This window comes from Antechinus flavipes, chromosome 2, assembly GCF_016432865.1.
Source record: "Antechinus flavipes isolate AdamAnt ecotype Samford, QLD, Australia chromosome 2, AdamAnt_v2, whole genome shotgun sequence".
NCBI lineage: Eukaryota > Metazoa > Chordata > Mammalia > Dasyuromorphia > Dasyuridae > Antechinus > Antechinus flavipes.
In genome coordinates this window covers 669,142,341-669,156,073 of record NC_067399.1, presented here as the reverse complement: position 1 = coordinate 669,156,073, position 13,733 = coordinate 669,142,341, and positions in this window count along the sequence as shown.

Sequence of the window (13,733 nt, the reverse complement as noted above, 5' to 3'; positions counted from 1 at the left end):
ACAATGGCTTTTTATTCTATTTAACTTACAATTATTTATACCTGTCCATTTCCTTTGGTGGAATGTGAGTGTGTCAGTATTGTCCATGCCTAGAAAATAACCTTGAGCATAGGAGATACTTAACAAATACTTACTGAGTAATTGAAAGACTAAGGAAGTGATTTTTCAAAAAGAAAACAAAAAACAAAGGAATTATATAGAGTTTGGTTTCTAGAATTCTGTCACTGCTGTTCCAAAAAATTACATATTATTATCCAACAAAATAAGATAAAAATCATGGAAAATAAATTTAATGTATCTTAATTTATTTGATGGGGCCTTTACTAATTAATTTCTTTAAAATCTATTTTTATTATTTTATTTGTATTTTAAAGAAAAAAAGTTAATCATGTTTAAACTAAAAGCTAGATTATTTGTATTTTTATAAGATAGAAACCTATTAATACCCTTTTCTTTAATAACTTTTGCTATACTTATCAATTTTTGGAAGTTTTTTTTTTTTTTTTAAATGGGTGCTCTGTGTTTTTTTTTTTAAACAACTTGATATTCTGACTTCATATTTTCAGGAGAAAATAAATGGGGGTACTCTGGAGATAAAGTCATCATGACTCAAATATTTTGATAGAAAACACCTCTCTCTCTCTTTCTCTCTCTCTCTCTCTCTGTGTTTGTGTGTGTGTGTCAATACACACACACACACGGATCTATAGTATACACATATACTATATTCACATGTTTGTGTTTTTGTATGTTTTTCTCTATTTCCAAAAAAATGAAAATTGGAATGGGCAGCCTTCCTTATTTTCTGCTCACTTTCAAAGAGAAAGAACTGTTTTACTACAAAAACATTAACCTTAATTTTTTCATAATCTTTACCTCCTAAACTAATTCCAAATTCCTATTAGAATGCTTCTAACATGTTGCACATCCTCTCTGAAAAAAGAATTTAAAAAAAAATTCAATATTGTAGTGGTGTCTGAAATTTTAATAGCCAAGAATATTTTGGAGGCATTGTTTTTAATTTATGCATATTTGGGAGTGATATAAGGGCAATTAAAAGTTCTAGTTACTTTTGTAAAGTTTAGATTACATTGGGAAATTTCAATACATATAGTGTGATGTGATTTTGATTCACATTTTGTATTCCATAGATCAAGTGTCTATTGTGTTTTATCTGTCATCTCAGTGCTACCATCTCTCCTTGGAAATCAATATGTAACTTTCACTATGAGTATTGACACTTTCTTGAGAAAGTCACTAGGGAAGATCACTTCATTTCTGACCATGACTCACAATGAAATATAACATTGATTTAAAAACTCTGCTTTATATGTATTAAGTTTTTATAGGATTTTCCCTTGCTTACTTTAAATATGCCTATCTCTGTGCACAGAAGTCTAGGGCTGCAAATGATTATTTTTGAATTGGAAAGCAGAGAAAGCTGGCCTGTTTTTATTTGTTATACTATGGGTACTTTAACTGGAAAATTGCATTGGTTATTCTGAAATTTTACCTGTATTCACAAAATTTAGAAAGGAAGTTCCTTCTGTGAATTTCCTCTGACTCGACACTTAAGGCACTTAGTAATAATAATAATAGCAACAACAATAATGATGATGGTGATGATTTTTATTATGCAAAGTCAGAGTTATTTTGGAATTATAATGATTTCAAATATTTCTATAACATTTCTGGGTTTAAAGAACATATTCTATTTTACAACCCAGTGGATCAAATGGAATATGTGACATTCTACCTGTTTCCAAGATGATTTAACTAAAATGCATAGAGGCTGAAAGGGCTTGGTCATGGTTTCATAACTTGGAAATGCATGAACCAAAGCTGCTGACACCATGTCTGATAGGTATAGTTTAATTTTCCCCCACTACATTATACTGTATCTATACAGGAAGAAAAGAAAAAAGAGGTGTTCTTTTCATCTCCTCATCTTTTTCAGTGATTATTTTTAAGTACCTACTATGAGCCAGGCTTTATGCTATAAGCACTGGCAATAGAGAAAAATAAGAGATAGGTAAATAATCATCCCTCTTTTCAAAGAGCTCACAAAATAACTGAAGAGACAACAGGCCAAAAAAAAAAATAGATGCAAATTATTTCTTCTTTCTTCCTCTTTCCATTTTCTCTCTTTTTAATGTATATATGTCTATATGTGTATTTATAAACATGCATGTATGTACATGTGAATGTATGTGTATATGATATGTGTGTTTTTGGTTTCAATTAGAAGGTTTTTCAGTTTTCTTTTGGAGGGAGGTGTTATGAGGAGGACATCGAACACTAGGCTAAGGTACAGGAACAGAGAGAAAGGATAATATTGAACAGAAAAGTTGAATGGAAGTTTTTTTTTTTAATTTCTTTCAGAATTTTTTACATGAAATGAAATTCACATAATGCAAATTTAAGTAAAGGGAGAACCGTCTATATATGTTTCTATGTGTTAATCTATATATGTTCTACCATAGCAAGCACTGAATGTGTTATTCTGAATGTTTTATCTGTCTCTTTCCCTCACACTTTATCAAAATGTTTGAGAAAATCTCATTGTACCTATAAACTTCTTGTCTTGAAAGAAGAAAAATGAGGTTTAATTGTCCCAATGTTGTGATTGCTGCTTCCTTTTTAAATATACATACATATAAATATATATATATAATCCCTTTAATAAATATTTTAAAAGAAAAAATGGTATTATATTCATTGTGCTAAAGGTTTAGTCTACATATAATCTAATGCCTTCAAGTCAGTAACTCAATGGACTACTTTAGAAACTATATACAACATTATATTAAATCATTGTTATTTCATTTTATGTTTCTTACATGAATGATAGTCTATTTGTATTTTGGTAGTTGTGATCCTGGGATTTTTATAAGCAGAACAATTTCATGAACAGAAAAATGCACAAATGGAGGACCATAGCATTAATAGGGAATTTGTTGGGCATTTGGAGTCTATTATTTTCAAATAGTTTTAGTAAACATTTGTATGCCTCTTCATAATAACACACAAATGATCTTTGTAGTTAAATCTAGTCAGGAATCCTATATGTTCTTAACATAAACTAGAAAGACAAAATCCAAAAGTAATTAGAGGGATATTTGGGGAAGCTAGATAGCAAAATGTATAGAGCACAAGCCCTGGAGAAAGGTGAATTTGAGTTCAAAGCCAGTCTCAGATGCTTAACACAGAGTAGTTATATAACCTGGGAGAAGTCACTTAACCCCAATTGCCACACCAAAACACAAACAATGACAACAACAACAACAACAACAGGGCTATTTTGACTTCAAAAGTAAATTCAGTGAAAAGATTATACTACCAACAAAAAATATTGGATTTTTTTTAAATTTTCTTTCATCGTCTGATCAGTTTTGTATCTGTGAGGATGACCTACTTTTTTTGGGAAAAGGAAATTTTCTGAGGCTTAATTTTTGCTTTCTTTATGTTTACAAAGGGTCCTTTTATCTTTATCAAAAGGTCAAATAGGTATATTAGGAAATTTGTATATGGAGAAAGATCGCAAATTTCAGTGATCCAGTATAAAGTTCAAAGACATTTTTGTTTGAATGTTTTCACTAAAGAAAGTATTCTTTAAAGATTATAAATTGTATTATATTATTAACATTTATATAGTTGGAGGATTGTCCTAGAATAATTTTTGCCCCTACTAAGCAACTTTCTGCAACACACCATGTTTTCAAACCAGACAAAGATGATGAACTATTCAAGCAATTATCCCAACATTTAAAATTTGGAATAGAAACACAGTGAAAATGAAATGTCTATATTAGGCAAATCAGAATTTACTTACATCTGATTCCTTATCAAGCAAATGCTTCATAGAGAGTTTAAGAGTGAGTGCCATGTGAAGACTAAAAAATAACAAAACTGATGGTAATAATCTACTGGGAGACATTCTCACTATCTACAAATATTGTGGATTTAATCATCGCTTTAGAATAAAGTGACTTCTCTAAGTCAAATGAGAAACAGAGCAGTGTAGCATTATACAAAATATAATATCCTTGAAGTCAATTCAAGTTATAACTCTTATGCTTACAACTTATAATTAAGTCACTTAATACCATTTGAATTTTAGTGTTCTTAAAAGCAAAAAGAGAAATTTGGTATGGGAGACTGTTCTCAATCTTTATCTAGAATCATGACATGAAGTTAAACAGTTCATTTTTGTCTAAAAAACCTATTATTCCTGTATTTTATATGCCTATTTCCTCGAAGAATGGGTATTAAATTAATTTTGAATTTTATCAAGTTACTGATCCTGGGGCTGTTTCAAGTAAAGAAAGAAGTAGTCATTGATGTGAATGGACCTTAAACTCTGGGGATAGTCATAACTTAAAGTATGTTTCTCAGGACCAGCCTGTGTCTAACAGTAGGGGGAGACAATGCCTTCACTTCTATTCTATCCTCTTAGAAACAAACACATCTTTATGGTCTTCTAAGGGGAAAAAAAATATTGAATACACAAAATGTTAAACAAGAAAGGTATTTTTTTTCTTTTACAGAAATGATTTTCTGTCAAACAGAAAAAAAGTGTGATTACACATATGGGAATAAGAAATAGTGGGGAAATGATTGTTGGAATCCTATCAAAAGGACATGAAAAGAAATCAAACTCAAAATGATCAGTTTTAGCCACTAAGTATAATTGGGACAAGATGATTTTTGTACTTAAATAGCACATTCTACTTTTTGGTTATCATCCCACAGAGGTGGTGAATATTTCTAAAAAACTTTCTTTCCTTAACTAATAAATTGATTTATTTCAGATGATAGATGGTACTGCTATAAGGGACATTAGAAACTGTACAGGCCAAACCTAACATTTTACAGATTTGAACCTGATGTCCAGAAGGAGCTTTTACTATGTCACACAGGTGACATAGTAAAGTAGCATGAATGAGATTTGAAACTGGGTTATCTCATGCTAATTTAGCTTTTCTTATCTTACTTTACTCTGCCTCTGAGCTACAAACTGAATATTAATTGCTATAAAGAGCAGCAATGAAAATAACTGTCACCTGTTTTCCTCATTATTAAAAAAAACAGTTGTTTCATGTATTGAAACAAGAGGGCTATAGAAACTTTATATTTGCTAAGGCTGTTGTTGTTATGGCTTTAAAGGGCCATTCAGATCCCTTGTAAAAAAAATAAAATAACCTCTTTTTTTTCAGTCTAAAAGAGAGAAAATACAGTAAAGCAGTTGTCTTTGAATTTGTATTTCCAAAAATGATTCCATTTTCTTATCTTACCTTCAGATACATAATTCTGACTCAGAATAAGATATGTGTATATTGATGGAAAAAAATAAAATAAAATACAACCTTGTTTCCAAGACATGTGTAGTCTTGACCACAGTGATCTGGCTGTTCATTGTATACTCCCTAGGATTTTTGTTATAATGCAATTGCCTTTCTGCATCATGCAATATCAAACAAAGATTTTAATATTTTTCTTAAAATGTTAATTAAATATTTTATGTAATAATCATAATCCAATAACAATTCTAGCCAAGAACTCTTACTCATACATGCCAGCAATATGAAGACTTAAGAGAAATTGATAAAAGTATCAATGATTCACTCCCCATCAATAGTCCACTATTTGAACCAGTATTTCATCAGTATATTACAGATAGAAGTAGAAGAGGTTTCAGAAGTCACTTAACAGAATTCTTCTTATCTTACAGATAAGGAATTCACACTAGGAAAAAAGGAGCTAAACATTTTTATCATACACATTTAGAACTGCCTGAGTTGAACAGGACTTCTGGCTCAATATCTAAATTTCTTTCTAATCAAACATATTGTATTCTTTAAAATGATATTTACCATTGTTTGATTTTTGTTGTCATTTAGCATTGCCTTCATTCCTATGATTGAATAAAATTTTAGTTCCACTCCATATGCTTTTACCTCTGGGAATGATAGCTCACAATAACTAAATTTTATTCATTAGTCTTTATTTTTCATCTTAGTCATATAATACTCTTCAACTTTTCTCATTCTTTTCCGTTGGATTAATGACTTTACTCTGCAATGACATTGACAGAAAAATGGTTAGCAGAATTTTGATGAGCATAAAAATGTGTTATCAGCTGCAGATTCTTCTTGGTTCTATAATGTCCCTCTTCTCTTAGTTTCATTAGTGAGAGAAGGAAATAGAAAGTGGTACTTGATGTTGATCCAGATTTTAAAATAGTCTCGATATGTGGATGAGTTTCCTCAAATTGACATTCAGCATTGATGCTTCAGGAGCAGTTGTGTTGGACAGTTCCCGTGGAGAACAGGAAATGCAGTGCACTTGACAGTATGATGCCTCTTTCACTAGATTTGCAGGAAGTTTGAAACAACAATGATTATAAAGGGAGAGTCCGGATTGATAGCTGTGTCAGTCTTTTTCATTTATGATTTTTTTTTCCCTCTGAAGTCAAATATAAATTTGACCATCTTGCCATCATTTTCTTCTTTCTGAATAGTTAAAAGGTCAGAAAATAAACTGAAGCATTCAACAAACTCTTAGGAAAAAAAAAAAAAACAATGAGAAGGAGGAAGTGATATTTCAAAAAGAAAATTATTTATTTTTTATTTGATAAAGAAAGCAAATGACCAATATTTATTAAGAAATCATTCTGTGCCAGACATTGTGTTAGTATGAAATTGGTTTTATAGCTATTTCTAGATCTTAACAATATCAATTTGTTTGGAGGGAAGAGGTTCCTTTTAAGCACACTAATAAAATATCTACTTCATGAAAAAAAAATACAGAGAGAATAAAAATTCATTTATTTGTGTATCTATGACTCATGATCTGATTAGGAGCCAGTGATGAAAAGTAAATAAACTTTTCTGGCAAGATTTAAGGGAAAAGTCATTTTTGTTTTGGTAACAATAGTTCATGGTGTGTATCTTGTAAAAAAGGAATGCAAAAATACATTTGGGACTTATGAAGGAAACTGAGGCCTACAAAAATGAAGAGAAATGTCTTAAAATAATGTGTTGAAGTTCAGATTCAAATCTTGGATCTTAAATTTCAAGCAAGCATTAATATGAGCAATTTTTACCAGGATACCATGTTAAAACAATATATATGAAGAATATTGTCATGGTCCCTGAGTGTCATGAAAGATTAGCTAATGCAAATCACATCCCTTATAGAACTTGCTATTAAATGAAAGGTTATATCAAGAGTATAGGTAACTTTCATTTTGTATATCCTGCAGCAATTCTTTACAAAAATGCAAAAATCAAATCTTGTGGGAAGTATAAGGTGCAAAATCCATTATGATGGAGAAATCATATGTTATATGTAGATTTCAAGCTTTCAAAAAATAAAAGCTAATTTCCATAAGATTGATAAGTAATATTTACATAGAAATTATGGCCAAAAATAAAAATTTTAAAATATATAGTTTGATATTGCAACAATTCTAGATGATAGCATTATTCCCATTTGACAGTTTAAGAAACCAAGAGAGGCAAAAACTATTTGTCTTGTTCAGAGTTTGAAAGTTAGTAAATCTTAGTAGCTAGAATTAAAATCATGGCTTCCTCAAAATAGACTCAGTTCTCTATTCATTGAGTTTCAATGTACTAAAGTTATATTTGCATGTCTCTTTGAATGTCATAATTTAGAATGTTGTAGAGAAACTTTGCATGTTGCAAGAAAGTATGTCTTGTACATTATATATATTTTTGTTGTTAATATGAATGATTTGAGAGTTTTGTCTTGGTATGATATTATAAATGTCAATAATATTAGACCTGCAAAGGATATGAATAAATAATTTTCAAATGAAGAAATTAAAATCATTTCTAGTCATATAAAAAATGTTCTAAATAACTTTTGATTAGAGAAATGTAAATTAAGACAATTCTGAGAAACCACTTCCACCTTTAGATTGGCAAAGATGACAGGAATAGAAAATGATGAATGTTGGAGGGGATGTGGGAAACTGGGAGACTAATACATTGTTGGCAGAGTTATGAACTGATCCAACCATTCTGGAGAGCAATCTGGAACTATGCCCAAAGTGCTATCAAACAGTGAATATCCTTTGATCTAGCAGTGTCTCTACTGGGCCTGTGTTCCAAAGATATCATAAAAAGTAAAAGGACCCCCCCCCACAAAAATGTTTGTAGTAGTCCTTATTGACAAGGAGGTAGAAACTGAGTGTTTGCCCATTGTTGGAGAATAGCTAAATAAGTTATGGTATATTAATATCATGGAATAATATTTTTTTCTATAAGATATGATCAGCAGAAGGATTTCAGAAAGACCTAAAGATATTTACATGAACTGATACTAAATGAAGTGAATTTTACCAAGACAACATTGTATACAGCAACAATATTATACAATGATCAATTCTAATAAATGTGTCTCTTTTCAACAATGAAGTGATTTAGGTCAATTCCATGGGTCTGGTGATGAAGAGAGCCACAGGGAGACAGGACTTTGGGAACTGAATGTGGATTACAAAAGAGCATTTTCACCTTTTTGTTGTTTGTCTGCATTTTGTTTTCTTTTTCATTTTTTTTCTTTTTTATGTGATTTTTCTTGTGAAACATAACTATAGAAATATGTATAAAAATTGTACATGATTAACATATGTTGGGTTAGTTTTCATCTAAAGGAGGAGATGGGGGAAAAGGAGGGAGAAAAACATTTATAATAAAAGGTTTTGCAAGGGTGAATGTTGAAAACTATGCATATATTTTGTATTTTCTTTTTTTTTAACTTTTGCTTTTTATTTACAAGACATATGCATAAGTAATTTTTCAGCATTGAAAATTGCAAAACCTTTTGTTCATTTTTTCCCTTCCTTTCCCCCACTCTTTATGCCATATGACAAGTTGACCAATACATGTTAAATATGTTAAAGTATAAATTAAATATAAAATATGTATACATGTACATGCAGTTATTTTGCTGTACAGAAAGAATCAGAGTTTGAAATAGTGTACAATTAACCTGTGAAGAAAATAAAAAAATGCAGGCAGACAAAAATAGGGGGATTGGGAATTCAATGAAGTGGTTCATACTAATTTCCCAGAATTCCTTCATTGGGTTTAGCGGGTTCAATTTGACTACTTCTCTATTGGAATTGATTTGGTTCATCTCATTGTTGAAGAAGGCCACATCCATCAAAATTGATCATCATACAGTATTGTTGTTGAGGTATATAATGATCTCCTGGCCCTGCTTATTTCACTCAGCATCAGTTCACGTAAGTCTCCAGACCTTTCTGAAATCATCCCACTGATCATTTCTTACAGAACAATAATATTCCATAATATTCATATAACACAATTTATTCAGCCATTCTCCAATTAATGGGCATCCACTGTGTTTCCAGTTTCTGGCCACTACAAAGAGGGCTGCCACAAACATTCTTGCACATACAGGTCCCTTTCCCTTCTTTAAGAGCTCTTTTGGATATAAGCCCAGTAGTAACACTGCTGGATCAAAGGGTATGCACAGTCTGACAAATTTTTAAGCATAGTTCCAAATCGCTTTCCAGAATGGCTGGATGTATTCACAATTCCACCAACAATGTATCAGTGTCCCAGTTTTCCCACATCCCCTCCAACATTCTGCATTATCTTTCCCTCTAATTCTAGCCAATCTGACAAGTATATAGTGATATCTCAGAGTTGTCTTAATTTGCATTTCTCTGATTAATAATGACTTGGAGCATCTTTTCATATGACTAGAAATAGTTTCAATTTCTTTGTTTGAGAATTGTCTGTTCATATCCTTTGACCATTGATTAATTGGAGAATGGGTTGATTTCATATAAATTAGAGTCAGTTCTCTATATATTTTGGAAATGAGGCCTCTATCAGAAACTTTGACTGTAAAAAGTCTTTTCTGCCATCTTGGCTCCACCTCTATGCATATGTTTTGGGAAAAAAAACAAAAAAACAAAAAACAAAACTTCTGTAAAACAATACTATTAGTCCTGGCCACATCTATTTCAACAAAGTAACATGGTTTGAATTTTTATTTCAAATAAGGAGGTAAAGATGATCTCATATTACTTCCCATTTGCTTCCTTTTCATGAAATAAGATTTTAGAATATGATAAATTGTAATCTCTCAGAGAAGATAATATAGGTATACATATTGAAATATTTAATTATTGCCTCAAATTGTAAACAAAGTTTGTCCCAATTTATTTTGTACCAGCATAATGAAGTTTCTTTATGATCTTAAAGACATGAACAAAGCCCAATTATGAAGAACTAATTACAAGATATCACATAGAGCAACTTAGTGAACATACTTGGGCAAGAAGGATATGTGATGTATTCATCTTGATTATGGTTTTAAATCTTCTCCTTATCTTTTTTGGGGAAATATAGCTATATGCATATGAGCTACAACTCTGTAAACTGTTTTTCACCAGTCATCAAAGTTCTAGAGGGTCCTCAGATGGTAAAGGTTTATAGTTTTACTCTGCTTCCCAAAGGCAACTAGTGTTTCTTTAAATTTCAACAATTCAGAGACAGTCAGTTGCAGGAATCTTGCACAGTATCACAGTTTTAGGATCTGAAGAAATCTCCAGTATCATTTAATCTTTTGTTGTGTTGTTGATAATCCATTGCACAAAATGTGTTTTTTTAATTCCTCAAATAAAGTTTCAAAAGAAACCCATTCCAATTTGAATATTTCTAACTGGGGCTTGTTTTCTCTGGCCATGAATAGTTTGGAGAAGAATAAATGTTGAAGAATACTTTTGCAGTCACTAATAAGACTTATAAATATTTATAATGAAATAATAAGGAATCTAGGTTGCTATGGCTAATGAGACTTTCAAATATTTATCAATTGTTCTGTACATCTCCTATCACTGTATCCAACTTCTTCCCCTAGGTGAAGAAGCCAAATCAAACATCTTCCATCTGCATATTTCCTCACCATTCCCTGCATTGTCTTTCTCCTTATACGCATCTTTGATTTCTGTTTTATTTCAGCTTGCAAAGATATTCTGTTCATAAACTTCTATTTTTTTTCTTTGTTGATTGAGTATAAAGCAAGATTCATTTCCAAAGTACAGTATGAACAATATATGCTATTTTGTATGCATAATTATTCTGATGCCTTTATTTTTTTTCTGTAATTTCCCCATAAAGTGTTTTCTCCCTCCTCAATTCTTGCCTATATATTTTGTTTATTTTATCCCCATCACTTCATCTTTTGTCATTAATGCATCTACAAAAGATTGATAATCCATCTATTCTATATTTACCACATATATCCTAGTATATGTGAGTTTTCTTCCCCATAAAACATAATCTCTTGAGAAAAGGAACTGTTATTTTTAATGACCTTTACATTATATGCCTAATGCTTTATCTAGCATATAGTAAGTGTTTAATAAATGTCTATTGGTTGTTATATGTACATAGTATCTGCCCCAGAATTTAAGGGAGAAATTATATTGTTTCATTTGTATGATATAAAACAAGATCACATTCATTTATTCTGCTATCTCTTGGAACAGAAAAAGTGAATCCCAGCTCTGGAAATCTGAAGGGACTTTAGAGATTAGCAATTCTATAGTTCTTGAACTTTAGGGACATTAGAAATCAGCTAATCCAAATTCCTTATTATACTGATGAGGAAACCGAATAGAAAGATCCATTGATTTGAATAAGAGTAGCTAAAATAGTTTCTGAGCATCCATATTCCCAGTCACATCTACACTCCTGCATCACTAGCAAGCCATTTTTAAGGCATCCAGTCTATTCTCAGGTAACTGTGCTCTATCTCTGCTTTCTACTCATTATAAAACTTTGGATTCTTCCTGGTAGCATCCTCACTGTACAGATTACTCTTAGCCTTAGCAACCAAGCTTCCATATTGTTTCATGAGCATACAGAAACTATGCCTCAAATCCCATACCTCATATATTATAAGGCTCTATACTTCCCCCTTCCCTTTAAGTAGTTAGTTTCCCCAATAAAATTTAAACTTATTGAAAGTAAGAATTATCTTACCTGCTTGTCTTTATATCTCTGTGCTTTAGTATAGACCATGACATATAGTAAAAGATTAATAATTGTTTATCTTTCATTCAAAAATCAAATTCAAGTCTCATGATTCCAGATTCAATGCTCTTTCTACTGTATCATAGCAATGAAATCACAAGATCTTTATATCCTTTCACTGCTGGTAACAAACAGAGAACACACACTCAAAAAAAAAATGCACATACAAACACAAAGTTCAATATCTTTTTGTTGAATTGCAACCTGCCAAATTATAGTTTTTATTCAATACTTACCTAATATTTGCCTTTTAAGAGAATTCCCAGAACAAGCATTTTAAATGAAATCTCATGTTATAACTACATTAAAAGTCCTATAAGTTACCCTGTATGGTCGATCGATGTTTCTATGAAATTTTGGCTGTAATAACACTTCCTCTTTTGAATATACCAGGGTCCTTAGGTTGAATCAATGAAGTAACATTGGCAAGCAGAAATGTACTAAAAATATTGATAGGCAATAACTCTACTTGAAGGGGGTGACCTGTGCCATTCTTTAGAAATAGAGGAATTTTGTAATCTGCAACTAAACCCATGTTTTTAAAATATCCTCCACTAGATTCTGGAAGCAGGGGGAAAGTAATAACATCATAAGAAAAGCAATTTGTTGGCCAACTATAAATTATTTAAAGTTTTGCAAACAAAAGATCAATGAGAAAAAATTTTGATGATAATTGGATGGATATTTAATAACAGTCGATATCTAGTATTGCAGAAATCACAGGATCACAAAAGGGAAAGAAACATTCAAACATAGCTATTTAAATTCATATAAGAAAAGAAAGATTCTTTTTATAATAACCTAGCATATGGTTAACAGCTTTTGTTTGAAGTCCTGTATTGAGGCAACTACTGGGGATAACTCTCATTTTTTAAAGATTTCTCCCTGTACATTAATAAGTGGTCATATGTCTGACTAGTCTAACCAAATACAATACAACTATGATTCCAAAAGTAATCAAAGTGAACATGTCAGAAGAAGGTACCTTATACAACCTTCAATGTGATCTGTAAATAACATAGGCCCTACTTTATTGAAGAGTTCTTATACTTCTGGAACTCATTGAATGGCCAGGAATAAAATTCATTTATTAATGGTTGTGTCAATCTGGAAGAATCACTGTCTCCAGTGAAATTCAACAGGGATCTGCTTAATGTCTTTTTTATTTAACATTTTTATCAATGCATTAGCAAAAGCCATAAGTAGAATATGAACAAAATTCTGAGGGTAAGATAAAATGTAGGATGATAGAATTCAGATACAAAAAGTCCTCAAATGATGGAATTGATGAAACAAGATATATAAATATACCTAGATATGTAAAATTCCATAATTAGTAATTCTGAAAACTGCATTTTGTTCTGATAAAATGTAAATAGCAGCTTCTTCAGAGATAACAAGAGTAACTACAAGTTGTTATTGAATCTTTCTTTGAGATAATTGCTTTTTGTTGCTGCTCTCAATAAACTTTGTAAATCTTTTATGTTTGAGAACAAGTTATCTGTGTTTAATTGGTAAATGCCTAACCCATACTTGCTTTAAATTATATAATGAATATTTTAAAACTTTAAAATAAAAAGAAATCAGGGACAACTGAATACCACAATGGAAAGAACACTGGCACTGAAATCAATA